Source organism: Paroedura picta, chromosome 6 (assembly GCF_049243985.1).
Source record: "Paroedura picta isolate Pp20150507F chromosome 6, Ppicta_v3.0, whole genome shotgun sequence".
NCBI classification, from domain to species: Eukaryota; Metazoa; Chordata; class Lepidosauria; order Squamata; family Gekkonidae; genus Paroedura; species Paroedura picta.
Window position 1 is genome coordinate 51,372,180 of NC_135374.1, and position 17,871 is coordinate 51,390,050.

Sequence of the window (17,871 nt, forward strand, 5' to 3'; positions counted from 1 at the left end):
AATGTTACACGGAGTGAGTGTCAGATCACATTGAGGAGGAGATGCATGGAGGGGTCCTCCTGCTTCCCCTCCCCAATACAAACCCATGGTGCTTTGTGCAGTATCAGGAGAGGTTCCCCATTACAGACTCATCTACCATTTCTGCCTGTAGTATATTTGTTAATTAATTGTATTGATTTTCAGGTTTAAGGGCAAGTAATTACATAACTCCACACATCTACACTACTGCTACTTCAGCTAGAATATCAGCGTTTTTGAAGACTAGCTGCCTTCTTGGGACATCTTAAGAACATTTTCTTTGTTTTTTGACCAGGGTTGGTTTTAAAACAATCCATTTCATATATATAACATGATGTCAAATGTTGGTGGGTTGCTATATCATACCATGTTTTGTGAATGGCAATAGCAACTATGATAGCTCAAGAGGTATTTATAGCAAGTACAAATCAGCTGTCAAGGGGTGATGGCCTTCGTATTCTGCGAATACATGATCTGTGAATAGGAGAGAATCATCTTGCCTGAGAACTCTATCTTGTACAGAACAGTGATTCATGAATAGCCCTCTATTTTGATATTGCTGTTTATCTTTTTACTTGAATATATTCCCATTTGTCCTTATAGAGGACCATGCTTTGTTCAGGTCACCTCTCAAATTTTGGTCCCCCTCCCATTTTTTGCTAAGCAAATATACTTCTGTATCTTTTCTGAATGTGTTTTAAATCACCTTTCTGCTTGCTTGATGTTAGGGTGGGCTGTCTAAATATTCTGGAGAACACAATCATAATAATTCTTAATATATTTTAGAGAATGAGAAATGAGTCCTTTCTTACAGATGAGCCTAATTGGCACTGCTGACTATCTCGGTGGTACACATCTGACAAGAGTGTCATATATGTATTCTTCCTTAATTGGTAGTCATTTCATCACTTGATTGTGTAGGTCAGCATTTGCCATATGTTTCTGATCTAGATTCAAATGATTGCCATGCAAAGCTGATGTATCTTCTGTAAATTTCAGTGACAGGAATTCTACTTTTATTGTTTTCATCTGAATAGGTATCTGCTGGATGGCAGAGGTAAAGCAGCAGCTGAAACCTTGGATGCATTATTGAAGTAGAATTCTAGTCTCCCTTCTTCTACCTGCTAGTCTCTGTTTTTATTATGTAATCACTGTTGAGCCTGAGGATACTGAAATGTCCTCCAGCATTCATCCCATGGTTGCTATGCACTGATACAGTAAATAAATGGTCCAGGATATAAGTGAACTGTACTTGTATAAACTGTAGTATAAATAAGTCCACAATTTGTAACAGAGATTTCATTAAAAAATGAGCAAGGTTGTACTGGATAAGTGATATATATTCCCCTGTACTCTGAATGATACAAGAACCAAATCAGTGCTACATTGTTCATTTTTAATTATTTCATCTTCATGCAGTTCATTATTGACATTCTTCATATTAAAGCTGATAAAATTTTGACCTAGACTTCAGCAAGAACATATAACTCAATATGTTAATAACAGAGGCCTTTAGAATTAAGAACAAGATTTTCTAATTTAATTTAAAATTTTATATACTTTTATTCCAGTATATATATTGAGATGTCAAAAGTCCTGTCTAGCAGAAGTCAGATATGAATAATAGAACAGGAGTCTTTTGATATGAATAACATTTTACTAGATAATATATATTGCTTTGCGGGGTGATATTGGTTGAATTAATAAGGATGCTGACAACATAGTTTCAACATAGGCATGGCCACAGCCTTTTATTCATTGTGAGCTCAGCTTAGCATGGTAAAGATCTTGCCATCTTGCAGTTGCCTGACTGCAAGGCAGTCCATTCAGCAGGGCTCCCACTATGGGTACCATCGACTAGCTAGCCTGGATCCCCAGGTCTAACCACCCGCTGCCATATGGGAGGTGGCAATTGGGTGAACTCTGGGAGTTTACCTTTGCCAGGTTCCCCCACGACCTAGAAATGCGAGCCAGCCATCTGGCTTGGCATCCACTCAGCCTCAGCCACTTATAAGGGCCCCCAAATCTATGGCAGCCAGCATACAAGCTTGGCCCAAGGTCACCCAGCTGGCTGCATGTGGAATCAAACCTGGATCTCCAGATTAGAAGCCACCACTTTTAACCATCACACCAGACTGGCTTTTCTTGAATTTTAAAAGTATTAGGTATATTTGCTTGATTATCTCTTTCCTATTAGTATGTAAGTATTTTTGTTAAACTCTTTATTTATGTGAAAATGTCAGAACCTGTTTCCATTTCCCTTTTGTTAAACTGGGGCTCCCAAAACAAAAATCTTTAACTAGATCTTTCAAGAACAGCTGAAGAGGATTGATCTTTTACCCTCTTTGGTGTTCAGCAAAGTAAAATTTACTTTTTCCGCAGTGCTGCTTGTCATACCTCATAGAAACTGTCCCACAGAAGTGCTTTTAACCAAAGTTGGGTTACTGCTGCAGTATACATCAGTAAAGGTATGCACATTGGGACAAAAATTCCTAATTTTTCATATAAAGCGATGGGATCTCAACAGGCTATAGCTAACCAGGAAAATATCATGTCAGATTGTTCAATTAAAATGTTGAGTTAGTATTCAGTACTGATAAGTGCTTTGATAAGGTCTGAAAATAGGTCTGATTAAGGTCTGAAAATAAAATGGACAGTATCTAAATTTTCTTGCATACAATTTTATTTATTTATTTATTTATTTATTTATTTATTTATTTATTTATTTATTTATTTATTTATTTATTTATTTATTTATTTATTTAGGGATTTATATACTGCCCCTCTTGGATATACCATCTAAGGGTGGTATGTCTAAAATTAATTTAATTCATTAAATTTTAAAATATATTGAAACAAAAAATTCAATAAAACCAGTATATATATTTATATAAAGCAACAAAAAGCAGATTAAAATGTTGAACCACAAATTGGACATCAACTTGATCTAGTAACAATTTCTAACTTCAGGATCTTAATATGGATTCAAAGCCAGACCCTTTGATCACTTATGATCCAATATTTTTTGCTGATGGAAATGGGACTACTGGCCACAGTAGAGAAACATAGACAGAGCTGATCCTTTAGGTGCCTACTGTAAGATATGCTATCTGATAACATTTTTACATTCTCCTTCACATATTTCAACATACTTAATGCAGTTGTAGAGGTTGTTCATCCCACCTTATATTGTCTGATGGAATTTACATTAATTCTAATATTGTTCTATTAACTCTTGCTTACCAACATGAATTTATGCAGATTGTGAGTGGATGGATAGGAGGGGATGTGTCAGTGTTAGTCTTTTGTGACCCTTCCTTGCGTACCCAAGGAATTGCTAATCGCCACTGTTGGATGGTAGATGAATTTTTCCCAGGTCAGGCTGGATTCTGGAGATTTTTGGTGGAGGGATCACTGGAGCATGGAGGTATTTGTGAGTTCTGGCATTGTGCAGGGGGTTGGACAAGATGACCCTGGTGGTACCTTCCAACTCTATGATTCTAACAGGTAATCTTAGGCTATTGCAGCCATAACACTTTGTACATTCCTTTGGATCACTCCTAAATCACTGATAAAAGGGAAGCAAATCTAGACCCCTTCATTATTCATAAGCTGCTTACCCCTTGTCAACTCTTAATTTCTATAAATAAGTCAGAGGTCAATGTGATTTATGGAGCTACAAGTGCAAGATAACTGAATGTGTGAAAATGCCTAAGTTTTCGGTTGTGCGTGGCGCATGCGTGGCCGGGCAATTGCCCTCCCTGCTGCTGCCTGTCCCCAGCCTCAAAAAGGTTGGGGACCACGGCCTTAAAGTATCTCCCAACTGCCCACCCACCTAGCCAGCATGATGTAGTGGCTAGACAGCAGCAGAATCTAATCTGGAGAACTGAGTTTGATTCCCCACTCCTCCACAAGCAGCCAGCTGGATGATCTTGGCCTAGTCACAGATCTTTAGGGATATTCTTACAGAGCAGAACAGTTCTCTTAGGGTTCCTTCAGCCCCACCTTCCTCGCAGAGTGACTGTTATGGGAAAAGGAAGGGGAAGATATTTGTAAGCTTCTTTGGGACTGCTTGGGTAGTGTAAAGTGGTATAAAAACCAGCTCTTCTTCTACTATCCATTGCTTATTAGCAGGTATATAATGCACCGCTTCTGATTGCTCATAGGCCAGATGACAGCCCTTGAAGGGGATTCTGGCCCATGGACAATATGTTTGACACCTTTATACTGTCTGATCCTTTTAACTGGAGATGTCAAGAAATGAAGCTGCTTGCCAAACAGCTAGATTCAAGTTCAGCAGTACCCTAGAGTGTGACAGGATTTGGGGGGTATAGGCTTTTGAAAGTCAATGCTCCCTTGGTCAGAAATCAGCTGTCCTCCTGCAGACCAACCTGGCTACCCTCCAAAACTGTTTGCAGAACAGATGTTCTACCACTGAGTCACAACACTGTACTTCAAGGATCATTTGTCAACTATGACATCACTGTTATCATTTTTAATGTCTTTTATCTTTGGGGTTTGTAATTACTAAACATGAACACAGGTTTTAAAAGAATCATATGTTAGAAAGTCAAATATTTTGGCCACCTCATGAGAAGGAAGGACTTCTTGGAGAAGAGCCTAATGCTGGGAGCGATCGAGGGCAAAAGAAGAAGGGGACGACAGAGAATGAGGTGGCTGGATGGAGTCACTGAAGCAGTAGGTGCAAACTTAAATGGACTTTGAGGAATGGTAGAGGACAGGAAGGCCTGAAGGATCATTGTCCATGGGGTCATGATGGGTCAGACACGACTTTGCACCTAACAACAACAATGTTAGAAAGAAAAACAGAACAAAAAAAAAAAATTACCACCTGTACCTGTCACAGCCATAAGAGCCTCTTGTGGCGCAGAGTGGTAAGGCAGCTGTCTGACAGCTTTGCCCATAAGGCTGGGAGTTCAATCCCAGCAGCTGGCTCAAGGTTGACTCAGCCTTCCATCCTTCCGAGGTCGGTAAAATGAGTACCCAGCTTGCTGGGGGGTAAACGGTAATGACTGGGGAAGGCACTGGCAAACCACCCCGTATTGAGTCTGCCAAGAAAACGCTAGAGGGCGTCACCCCAAGGGTCAGACATGACTCGGTGCTTGCACAGGGGATACCTTTACCTTTACCTTTTTTACCTGTCACAGCCAATCTCTATATCATAACTAGCATTGTTGTCAGTTGTGTGTGTGTGTCTGAATACTGAGGACAGTGTAAGAACATAAGTCTGCCACATGTATACTACTTTCAAACTTCAAATGTTACATAAGGATTATTTCATAATTTGAGAGAAACCTGATGGATGTCATGCATATTTTATGCACCAGTTACTTGAGTTACATTTTGTTCTTAAACAGAGAGCTATTTTAGGGGAGAGATGGAGAATGCAATTTAGAATGCCAAGCTCAAAGTAGATGATTTAGAATCTTCAGTTGTTCTCCTATTGTTCTGCAATTGATCACTGCCCCCCCTTAACCCTTATTAAAATGTAAGCAGGAAATTTGTGTTTTCGTTCATCAACCCATCACTCTGAAAAGCGTTCAATATATTCAAACAGTTTTCAAGGAGCAAAGCAAGAAGAGGCTCGGTTAGTCAGTGAGTCTGTGGCAAGGTTAGGAGGAAGCATGTTTGAGGCATGAAGCAAAGAATGAGTCTTGTTCCTGTATAATATTTGCACTTGGCGATCAAGATAATTGGGGTATGGTTCTGTTCTTTGCTTTATATATGACCTTGTCTTATCTCTGTAGACCTACAGCTCAGGTAGTGCCAGCAAGCAGTGGGATAGTCTTCCAAACAGGATTATCAACTGTTCAAAAATTCATTTATGGCAAGCCCATTGATATTGTTCTTGCTTGAAAAATGCCTGAACCAATAATGCCTGAGGAATGTGAAATGTTTGAGATTCTAGGTTTTTCTGTGGTAACCTAAATGCTTTTGTTTGCATCTGTTACCTTCTTATTTAGTAAACAAAAGCTCCTCACCAACAATCAGTTGTTCAGATGGAATTGGGAGCCAGCATTAGGAGAAGTTAGGTGGTGTAATTCCCATGAATGCGGTAGAAGGATAGCTAAAAACAGAGAGGAAAGATAAAGAAATGTTGTTTTTCTGAGCTAGAGGATTCTCTGCATGACTTCTTCACTGATGGGATCATGTGCTTTTCAGGCCGAGATTTTATTAACAATTCAAATGGAAATTGAGGGCACAGGAGGCGCAGATTCTCACATAAACTTGATCTGTCCATGAATGCTGTTCTCTGTTTGCACTGACCCTGCCTGGCTTAAGACACTGCCTGTGAGGCCTGAGAGCCAGACACAAAGAAAGAAATGAAAAGCAAGCACATTCCAGCAGTCTGCACAAAGGCGATGGCGCAGTTTCGGGCAGTCTCCCTAGAGAGAGATCTTATCTCCTTGTGGCTGAAAGCCTTTTGAATGTTTATTTGTGCTGCAGGCACTCAAAGTTTATAATTTGATATGGAAATTTCAAAGTTGTTGCTGTGGTAGGCTTGGGCAGATCTCTTAAAATATTTTCTTAGCCAAGTCCATTTATTAATATGTCTTCTGGCCCAGATTTAAAAAGCAACAACAAAACGCTTTAAGAACATACAACTGTCCCGCATGACCATTACAGGATGTTTTCTTTCAATTGCAATGTTATTGGATTTGCATTGTGGGACAAATGGCTGTCTGAGGAAAATCATATCCATGCTGGATATGAAATGCACTGCCAGTCTTATGGAAGGCTGCTCCATCTTTTCATTGCACTCCCCATGGTTTGAAGTGAAGGTTTGCCCCTGAGTGCTGTACCAATTAAAATGTTGAGTCAGCTTGAATGACCTTATGCTACTAAGCCAGCAACCACATGAAGCCATGGCAGAAAGAGCACATAAGACAATCCCAGCACTGAGGGGTGACAATCCTGCAGTTAATCAGTGTGAAGAAAACTCTGAGACCAAAACAGGAAGGAAGAATTTCCCCCTCCTCCTTAAGCCAGTGTGAGGTTAGAATAGGTGATTGGGTGTGAGGTACGTTCACCATTTTGATGCCGAGCAAATTTCTTGCAGATCATGCCTGCTTCTTTTGACAGGTTTTCTCTGTTAAAAACAAGTTTACATTACTTCACAATAGGACTTTGTTCCTTTGGCTACAATTGGCATGCTATTCCTATTACCATTGCTGAGGATAATGGCTTATATCTTCTTTAAGACAGATGAAATTGGGGGAAAAGAGAGATGATTGAAGACAACAGACTAGTATTTTTCTCTTTTGTAGAAGCTGTTCACCCAAATTAATTGTCATGCTTGAGTGAAAAAATTGCTTTGTAGCTTTTCATTCCCATTAGGATAATGAATGCCCCTGCAATGGTAGCAAAATAAGTACCAACATTAATAAACACAGACCTTTCTAGCATGTTCCCTTTGTTAAATACTAAAACAATACTATTATAGTCAATGTTGATATCATCGAAGTCAGTAGTTCTCAACCTTCTTAATGCTGTGATCCTTTAATACAGTTTCTCATGTTGTAGTGACCCCCAACCATGAAATTATGCAAGTGTTCTTTCACAGAAATTAAACTGAAACTGACCAATGTTGTGAAGATCCATTGGTCATGATTGTATATAATTTGGTTTTTTCCTGGGGTTTCTCAGTTCAGGTCTACCTCTTGTCCCACCATGCCGATCTTGCTCTTTTCCACTGCTCCAGACAGACGAATGCCCTATTTTATCTACCCCACAAGGCTGTTGTGTGGATGGAGGCCCCCCTGGCCAAGCTGCTTGCCCTGCCGTGACCCCTGTGAAAGGGTCATCCAGATCATCCTCGTCGCTCTCCTCCGTACCCTTTCAATTTTATCTACGTCCTTCTTGAAGTGAGGCCTCCAGAACTGCACACAGTACTCCAGGTGTGGTCTGACCAGTGCCGTATACAATGGGACTATGACATCTTGTGATTTTGATGTGATGCCCCTGTTGATACAGACCAAAATGGCATTTGCCTTTTTTACCGCTGCATCACACTGCCTGCTCATGTTCAGTTTACAATCCACAAGTACCCCAAGGTCTCGTTCACACACAGTATTATCTAGAAGCATATCCCCCATCCAGTAGGTATGCTTTTCATTTTTCTGACTCAGATGCAGAACTTTACATTTATCTTTATTAAATTGCATCTTGTTCTCATTTGCCCATTTTTCCATTGTATTCAGATCTCGTTGAACTCTGTCTCTATCTTCCGGAGTATTTGCCAGTCCTCCCAATTTGGTGTCATCTGCAAACTTGATGAGTAGTCCTTCCACCCCCTCATCTAGATCATTAATAAATATGTTAAAAAGTACCGGACCGAGCCCCGAGCCCTGAGGTACCCCACTGCACACCTCCCTCCAGTCTGATGAAACACCATTGACAACAACTCTTTGAGTGCGGTTCTCTAACCAATTCCCTATCCACCTAACTATCTGAAAATCCAGATTGCAGTCCTTCAATTTTTCCATCAGAACATCATGAGGAACCGTATCAAAAGCTTTACTAAAATCCAAGTAAACGACATCCACCAAATTCCCACGATCCAGCAAACTGTTACTTGGTCAAATAAGGAAACCAGGTTGATCTGACAGGACCTGTTGGAGACAAATCCATGCTGACTTCCTTGGATCACCAAATTGTCCTCAAGATGTTTGCAGATCGCTCCCTTTAATATCTGCTCCATTATCTTCCCCACAACAGAGGTCAGACTCACTGGTCTGTAGTTTCCTAGGTCATTCTTCCTCCCTTTTTTTAAGATCAGAATAACGTTTGCTCTCTTCCAGTCCTCCGGGACATCTCCAGTCCTTAAAGAGGTCCCAAAGATGATGGACAAGGATTGTGCAAGTTCTCTAGAAAGTTCTTTGAGCACTCTCGGGTGCATTTCATCTAGCCCAGGGGATTTGAACTCATCCAGTGCAGCTAAATGCCTCTCAACAACCTCTCTGTCCATGTCAACCTGCCACCCAGACACTACTTCTTGGCTACTGCCATCTCTAGATGTACCTAAACCGTTTGACCTGTGGGAAAAAACAGATGTAAAATAGGCGCTGAGTCTTTCTGCTTTCTCTGCATCCTCCATTAGAGTTTGTCCATCCGCACCCAACAGTGGGCCTATTGCCTCCTTTACGTTTGCTCTTCACATAACTGAAAAATCTTTTCTTGTTACAGTGGGCTTCCCTGGGCAATCTTAGCTCACTCTCAGCTTTGGCCTTTCTGATCTACAGTGCCTAGTAACCTGTAGGACAGGGGTAGTCAAACTGCGGCCCTCCAGATGTCCATGGACTACCATTCCCATGAGCTCCTGCCAGCAAATGCTGGCAGGGGGCTCCTGGGAATTGTAGTCCATGGACATCTGGAGGGCCGCAGTTTGACTACCCCTGCTGTAGGTACTCTTCTTTAAAGCTCTGTCCTTCCCTTCATTTCCTGAACATTTCCCTTTTCTTTCTTAGTTCTTCTTGAAGTTCTCTGTTCATCCAAATAGGCTTCTTAGAGCTCCTGCAGAATTTTTGTCTTTCTGGGATTGTCATTGATTGAGCATGCGGTAGCTCTTGTTTGAGTAGAGCCCACCCTTCACATGCTCCTTTCCCTTTCAGCACTCTCGTCCTGACTCGTTCTCAGTGCAAAAGAGATTTCCTTCTTGCTGCAAGGAATTTTTAACTTCTCTCTTTTGCCCACGGATGAGGTGACACTGGGTCAAATTTTGCTAATTTGAAACCTCAAAAAGAGAAAATATATTTCTTTATAGCAGTGGCCCCCAACCCCGGTCCAGGAACCAGTGCCAGTCCGCTGATCAGTTGGTAACGGTCCGCGACTCCTCCTCATCCTCCTTCCTGGCTGCTGCCATGGGGGCTGTCCTGCCACTCTGCCATTGGCTCACCTTTGGTGCTCTCCATCCGCCGCCATGGATGGGGCTCCCCCTTGGCATGGCACTGCGCAGCTGCTGCTGGCAGCACCCCACAGTGGATAGCGGGAAAGCAAGTGGAGCAGGGACTCAGGCAGTGGCGACATCCCTTGGCAAAAGACTACCCCCCCCAGGCCTCAGTAAAATTGTCAAGCGTTGACCGGTCCCCGGTGATAAAAAGGTTGGGGACCACTGCTTTATAGCACACAACTGCTATTTATCTGTAATGTATGATATTTTATTGTGAACCTCTGCGAGTCCGAAGGGAATGCGGTAGTATACAAATAAATAAATAAATAAATAAATAAATAAATAAATAAATAAATAAAATATAGATGAAAAGTAACCTTATGAAACAACATAAATTGTTGGGGTTCTTGTGGATTATAATATTTAGGCCACCATTGTCTGAACTACAGAACTGTTGGAAGAGCATTGTTTTACAGGCCATGCAGAACTCTGACAGCTCCCTCAGGGTCTGGATTTCAACTGGCAGCTCAGAGTCAGAGTATAAGCAACTGGAAGCTAATTCCACCAGATTAGAGCCATGGCCAAAAAGGCCCTGGCTCAGGTTGAGGCCAGGCAGATGTCTTTGGGGCTAACAAGTTGGTAATAGCTTGGGGGACATATTGGGAGAAATAGTCCATCAGATATACAGGGTCCAGTTATAATTTCCAGATCAATTTAAGGCTGCTTTGAATAAAGTCAACAATAACCTCCCAATATAAAGTTCCCTTAGCTTTACAATCGACAATGATGATAGCTATGCGGAATTTTTTAGCTAACTGCCCATAATTCAAAAGGGGAAGTAAGGCCGGCACAGTCAATTCAAAAAATCAGTATAAAATAGGAAAGCAAGTAACCAATCAAAAGGACAAACAGGTGGGCTTTAGGGGCAGTAACTGTATAAGTCAATGGGGGAAGTTAAATTGCCCTATTGCTCCAATACAAGAGTAATTCCCCCAATCTCCCAGAAAACAAACCCTGCCAAAAACAATGGTTTGTAAATGAAAGAAGTACACACATGTGGAGAAGCCTTGATCATGCTGTGATGAGAGACACACTGGAGTCTGAGAAAAACCAGACCACGGCTGCACACTGGAAGGTGCCTAAGTTGAAGTTCTTTCCATAATATTTACAAGAAGGGTTCCCTGAACACAGAGGAAGTTGTCTCTGAGTATGTATGCATAGCATTGGGCATTTATTTTATTTATTTACAGCCTTTCTCACTGAGTGTCAAGGCAGATTACACAGAATAAATCAACACAGTCAATGGGATGGGACATCCAATAAACAATGCAATAGGGTTTGGATTTGTAAAAATATGGAATCCAACAGAAATATGAAACAGAGCTGCAACAAATCCTAAAGTATTAACATGAGTTAAATTACATACATGAATTACATAATAGGAATCTGCTTAGAGCAACAGGCTGTACAAACTGTACACAGTAGTATAGATCACACTCACTGAACTTTTACCCAAGTATCTTTTTGATTTTTTGATACAATCCAGCCCTATTACCTGTATAGAAAAGCCCTCTTGAATAATTCCATTTTGCATAGTGTGCAGAATGCCAGGAGGCTGGGAGTCTTCCTGCCTTATCAGATAGGCTATTCTATAAGGTAGAGACCATAATATAGGAAACAGTATACAAACAGTCCTTAATTTAGGCAACTTGAAGGCACCTGCAGAAGATCCTGCTGAGATACTCAAAACTGTTGTAGGGGAGCACAGGATCCTGCAAATATGAGGGACCAAGGTTTTTAAAGGCCTTCCTGTGTTATAGTTACTACCTTAATTGGAGGTCAATAACTAAGATGGGCTTTGGTAGCTATTAATAATCTCTAACTGGGGACACAATGCCTCAGCTATTCAAAGAGGCTGTTATTTGAAGAAGAAGAAGAGTTGGTTCTTATATGCCACTTTTCCCTACCCGAAGGAGGCTCAAAGCCGCTTACAGTCGCCTTCCCATTTCTCTCCCCACAACAGACACCCTGTGGGGTGGGTGAGGCTGAGAGAGCCCTGATATCACTGCTCGGTCAGAACAGTTTTATCAGTGACGTGGCGAGCCCAAGGTCACCCAGCTGGTTGTATGTGGGGGAGCGCAGAATCGAACCCGGCATGCCAGATTAGAAGTCCGCAATCCTAACCACTACACCAAACTGGCTTTGTTCAGCTTTAAACATACATTTCTACAGAAAAATGATGTTGCCAGTCACTGTTCTGAGTCACTGTTCTGCCTTCTCTGAGCCAAGTGATTGAGAAAATTGCAATGAACCGACTCCAGGTCTTCTTGGTAACTCATCTGCAGTGGATCCTTTTCAGTCTGACTTTAGCCTGGGCTGTGGGACCAGAGACAGCCTTGCCGACTTTACTTGACAATTTCTATGTGGATAAAAGCAATGACTTTTTGGCCCCCTAACCTGATGTAGCTTATCTGGCAACCTGGATCCTTGCTACAATAACATTGATACTATACTACTGTAATGCCCTTTACAGTGGCCTCCCCTCCAAATCAACTAAAGCTCAGACTTGCTCAACAAGGATGTCATGAAACCCTGGGGTTTCTTAACGGCCCTAGAAGGGTTTCCAAAATGGGTGGGAGTTAATCTTATATAAAATTTTTGTTAACAATTTTAACTATATATGTCGTTAACCCATGGACCCGTCCCATCATGACCAATGATGGGCCTGGAGGTGGTAGGAAGTGGAGGGACCCCAGGTAGGCATGTACACAGCTATGCATCTCAGCCATATTCTGCATGATTATGCCACTTCTGGGGTATGTCAAAAATTGAAGAATGTTTTAGGCTGCTCTAACGTGGGCAGAATACAATGCATTGCTGTAATTGAGAACTAGACAGAGCATGCATATTACTCCCATTGCAGTGCAATTCTAAACAGAATGATAACCTTTTAAGTTCAGGTAGGACAATGAACACTGATTTAATATTCTGCTATTCCTTACTACCTGTTGCAGTGGCTTTGAGTATGCTGATGTATTAATCAAAGGCCTCGGCTTAAACCAGAAATGTTGGATTGATATAATCCATTACCCACTGGTATTGCTTGTAAACAATGCAGCCTTTTTTCAGTAATCATGTAGTACTTCATTTTTAAATTTCCAATTTCCAGAAATTCCCATCTATCTGGCAGTCAGTACCAGGGCCCATCACTGCAATTATGCAGTGTGGCAAGGGGTACTTTAGTGTTAGCAAGCACAAGAAAACAACATGCTCAAGCCAGTGGGTGCTAAAACTACAAGTAACTCATTCTTTGGTAACTGGATCAATCACTTAAATTGGTTTTATGGGTGCTACATGCTAGTGTTTCCACAATTACATTTCTAAGGCTTCCTAACTTACTCTTTCATCATCTCCCTTTCTATAGCTGTCATGTCTATATAAGTTCTAAGCAACTGCTCTTGTATTTCACAAGTGGTTTGGGAGACAGAAGAACTTAAGCAAATGATTTGTACAAGAAGAATGAAAAATAGTCTGTGTTTTGTATTTCCTGGTGGGCTTTATCATTGTTTTTGGTGATTTATCCCTCATATACAGCTTGCTACTTGGCCTGATAGCTCAGAACTTTATTTTTATTTAGTTATTTTTAAGCTGCCTCACTCCAGAATGTTCTTGATCCATCTCAAAGCCAAAAAAGAACACAGCAGTTACGTTACAGAAGAAAAGGCATGTAACATCCTAATTGATCTGGTTAAGTTGAAATTAAAATTAGCCTTAGCATGTACCAAGGTTGGTCTAAAAGTTACTATAGACAGTTACTTATCACTCTTACCATTTGATTTCTGATACAAAGTTACACCACCATTTTCTAACTTTGATAAAAGCATATATAGAAGAAGAGTTGGTTCTTATATGCCACTTTTCTCTACCCGAAGGAGTCTCAAAGAGGCTTACAGACGCCTTCCCTTTCCTCTCCCCACAACAGACACCCTGTGAGGTGGGTGAGGCTGAGAGAGCACTGATATCACTGCTCGGTCAGAACAGCTTTATCAGTGCTGTGGCGAGCCCAAGGTCACCCAGCTGGTTGCGCAGAATCGAACCCGGCTCACCATATTAGAAGTCTGCTAACTTCTAACTCCTAACCACTACACCAAGATGGGGAAAAAACCATGGAGTCTGGTATGGTCTCATTGAAATATCAGAAAAATGATTAACCTATCAACTGTCAATGGAGCTCAGATGAGAGGGCATTCTTATTAACGCTACGTACATAAAATTCAGATCGATGAACTCAGATATGAAATTCAGTTTCTTATGCCACTTTGTTTTGTATTAGTTCTCTACATTTTTCTTAGGAACTAGATCATATGTAGTCATGCCAGTTCCTTCTGTTGTTGGTATTCATAAATTTGAAGCCTGTTCACATGACTTCCTTTCGGTGTGTTTAGTTGACTATGTGCTGCTGCTTGTTCTTAAGAGACAATATATACTAAGTGAGTTACTGAGGATGAATGTGAACCAGCTCATGAAATAAAGTTAATCATGAATTTTGGCTGGTTTGTGAAGCAGAATTCATGGCCGGGAGACTGACATGAACATTTCACAAGCTGTCATGCTGTCCATAGTGGTTTGTGGTGCTTTATGAATGGATATATTTCCAGACAGACTGTCTCCACTCAATTAAAATGATTTCAAAACTTCAAAGTGATGAGAGAGAGGCATAATTTGTCAATCTTGAAAACACCAATAGGGGTTCTCCAAAGCTTAACAGTCATTGCTTGCTGCCAATAACAGAGTTCCCATTCTGATCTATGGGATCAGAATGCTATATAGACCCCCAGCTCAGCAACACAGCCTCTATTCTTGTTGCTTCTTGGCAGACAGATTGATATGCAGGGATATAGTTAAAAGTAGAGGACATTCATTTATTCCTCATTGTGAATGTGAACACCTCTCTCCTGCTGGAGTTTGGGTGGTAGGTGGATTCAGGGCTCTGAGCCACCCTGTCTCTCTGCTCATGTAGAGTGCCTTTGCTGAGGACCCATATTTTATATTCTCCTGATGGTGAACACCTCTCCCTTTCTGGGTTTTGGGTGTTAGATGGACTCAGAGCTTTGATCCACCCCATCTGGAGGGGAGTGAATGTTATTCCCGTCTTCAAAAAAGGGAAGAGAGATGACCCGGGGAGCAACAGGCCAGTGAGTCTGACCTCAATTGCAGATAAGATAATGGAGCAGGTTTTAAAGGGGGTGATCTGCAATCATCTGGAGAACAATTTGTTAATCCAGGGAAGTCAGCATGGATTTGTCTCCAGTAGGTCCTGCTAGAAAAACCTGGTTTCCTCCTTTCTCTGAGTGTTGGGATTATTAGATTGTGGAAACTCAGTGAATGCTGTTTATCTCTCAATCAACCAATCAATCAATCAGTCAATATTTATGTATGGTCATTCAGACCAAAATTAATGCTGTTTACCTAGATTTCAATAAGCTTTTTTGATAAGGTTCTCCATGATGCTCTGATGAGTAAACTGTAGACTGGATTTTTGGATGATTAGGTAGATAGGAAGCTGACTAGAAAGCCACACCTGAAGTAGCTGTCAATGGTATTTCATCAGAGTGGAGGGAAGTGAGCATTGGAGTGCCACAGGGCTTGGTACTGGGTCTGGTACTTTTCAACATTTTTATCAATGATCTGGACAAAGAGGTGAAGGGACTTCTCATTGAATTTGCAGATGACGTCAAATTGGGAGGAATAGTGAACACCCCAGAAGATAGAGATAAAGTTCAACAAGATCTAAACATGCTGGAAAAGTGGGCAAATGACAACAAGATGCAATTCAATAAGGAGAAGTATAGAATTTTACATCTGGGACACAAAAATGTAAATTGTGCATACTGGATGGGAGATACACTTCTGGGTATCAGTGTGTGTGAATGTGAGCTTAGGGTACTTGTGGACTGTAAACTAAATATAAAGTGTGCAGTTTCTCAGGAGATAATGTAATGCAGTGGTAAAGAAGGCAAATGCAGTCTTGAGCTGTCTCATTAGAGGCATTGCATCAAATTCACAAGATGTCATAGTCCCACTGTATATTGCTTTGGTCAGACCCCACCTGGAGTACTGGAGGACTCATTTCACAAAAGACGTGGATACAACTGAAGAGGAAAATGATGAGAATGATCCGGGGCCTGGGGACCAAGCCCTATGAGGAAAGGCTGAGGGACTTGGGAATATTCAGCCTGGAGAAGAGGAGGTTGAGAGGGGACAAGATTTCTGTCTTTAAATATTTGAAAGGTTGTCAGAGCAGGACATGGAAAGGTTCCTGTTGGAAGCAGTGGATAGGACCCACAGTGATGGATTTAAACTACACGTAGAATGGTATCAGCTAGATATCAGAAAAAACATTTCCACAGTCATACTTATCCTGTATGCTTTTGACTGATCCTACATTGATCAGGATGTTGGACTAGATGGCCTGTATAGCCCCTCTATGATTCTATCTCTCTGCTCATGCAGAATGGAAGGACTTAGCTACTGGTCACCTTGGCTGACCCACATTTTATACCCACCTGACTGTGAACTTCTCTCCCCTACTGGGATCAGTGTGCAGTCTCTCAGGAGACTTGGAGAAGTACTCTTTTACCCGCTCTGCCAAATCCTCTGCAATTGCATGTCTGGCATTCCCAGTGCTGTTGAACTCTCAGTTGACTTCCCAGCTCACCACTGACAACTAGTAGTGGGGCTTCTTCTAGGCATGTGGAATTCTGTTCAGATAGTCTGAAAAGTACCAAAACCATGTTTATTTGGACACTTGGGACTAATCCAGTTTGAATCAACCTTTCCCTGTAGTTCAACTGCCTGAGTCATCCTTTGTTGAACTGCTGGACCATGATTTGGGTGTCGTTCATCCATGCAGAGATCGGGCAGTTAGAAAGGAACAAAATTTTTATTTCCCATCTATTCTGTAGTCTGGGAGAGGTAGGAGGTAGAGACACCACATTTGTAGGAGTGTTGCAGGATCCTCTCCTTGAAAGAACCCCCAAGTTTCAGCAAGATTGGAAGGGGGTAAACTTCAACATTATCAAAGGCAAGAAAAAAAAAGATTCCTTGTTCTTTTTTCGCCATTGAAAACAATGAAGGTTGGATCGGGGGACCTTTTTGGGGGTTTCATAGAATTGGACCCCCAGGTCCAAACTTTTTGAACTGTTGGGGTTCTTTTGAGGTAAGGCTCCCACAGCTACACTGAAAATTTGATACCTTTAACTCAAACCTCCCCCCCCCCCCAAGACAGAAAGGGAAAATTTCCCATTGATGTGAATGGTGCCAAATCACTTTGCATTTGGTCAAATCAGTTCAGCCAAATCTGAACCAGGGAGGGGTGCTTCGGGTGCTTTGGATTTGGCCTGAATTGATTCAAGCCAAATCCAAAATAGTCAATTTTTATTTTTTGCACATACTTAGCTTCTACCTGGTTGGGCTCTTTGAGGCAGAGATGCTAGGCTGTGGCTACTCCTCCCCAGATTTATCCACCCACTGTTCCTTCTGGCTATGTCTATTGATCTGTAGCCTACATACTTGCATGAACTCTGCATTCAGGAGAGCAATGTTGCATTTCATCCAGAAGTCACAGATACAGGTCACCTTGTACTACCTGTGCTTGTAGAGAAGATGCAACCAGATAGTGAGGTCCACTTGACCCATGTGACCCATGAGAGAACAGCCACCCCCTTAAGGTATTGATCCAGTGTGGAGGCTTGAATCAAGGGGATGACTTACCCCCCAGCTGGCTGTATGGGCTCAAAGCATATGGGTGGTGCTTTGGAAATGCTTGAGGACATGCACCATTGGTGAGAGGGTCAATCAGTCTTTGAAAGTGATGCTAGTATAGGTGTTTTCATTTCCATCTTGCTGCCTCTCTATTAGTATTAAAAGGCTGTTTGAAACTG

The 17,871-nt window shown here is 41.6% G+C and overlaps 1 protein-coding gene across 8 annotated transcripts in view; it reads left to right on the plus strand.

Moving 5' to 3' along the window:
• LOC143839837 (uncharacterized) overlaps nt 1-17,871 on the plus strand; it is a 298,170-nt gene that overhangs the window by 138,636 nt on the left and 141,663 nt on the right. Inside the window, exon 5 of one of the 8 annotated variants that reach the window (XR_013231892.1) lies at nt 184-2,681. The exons of the other annotated variants lie outside the window; for them this stretch is intronic. The gene's annotated coding sequence lies outside the window, so the exon portion shown is untranslated. Of the gene's footprint in view, nt 1-183; nt 2,682-17,871 lie in introns of those variants that run through there. 8 annotated transcript variants of the gene reach the window in all.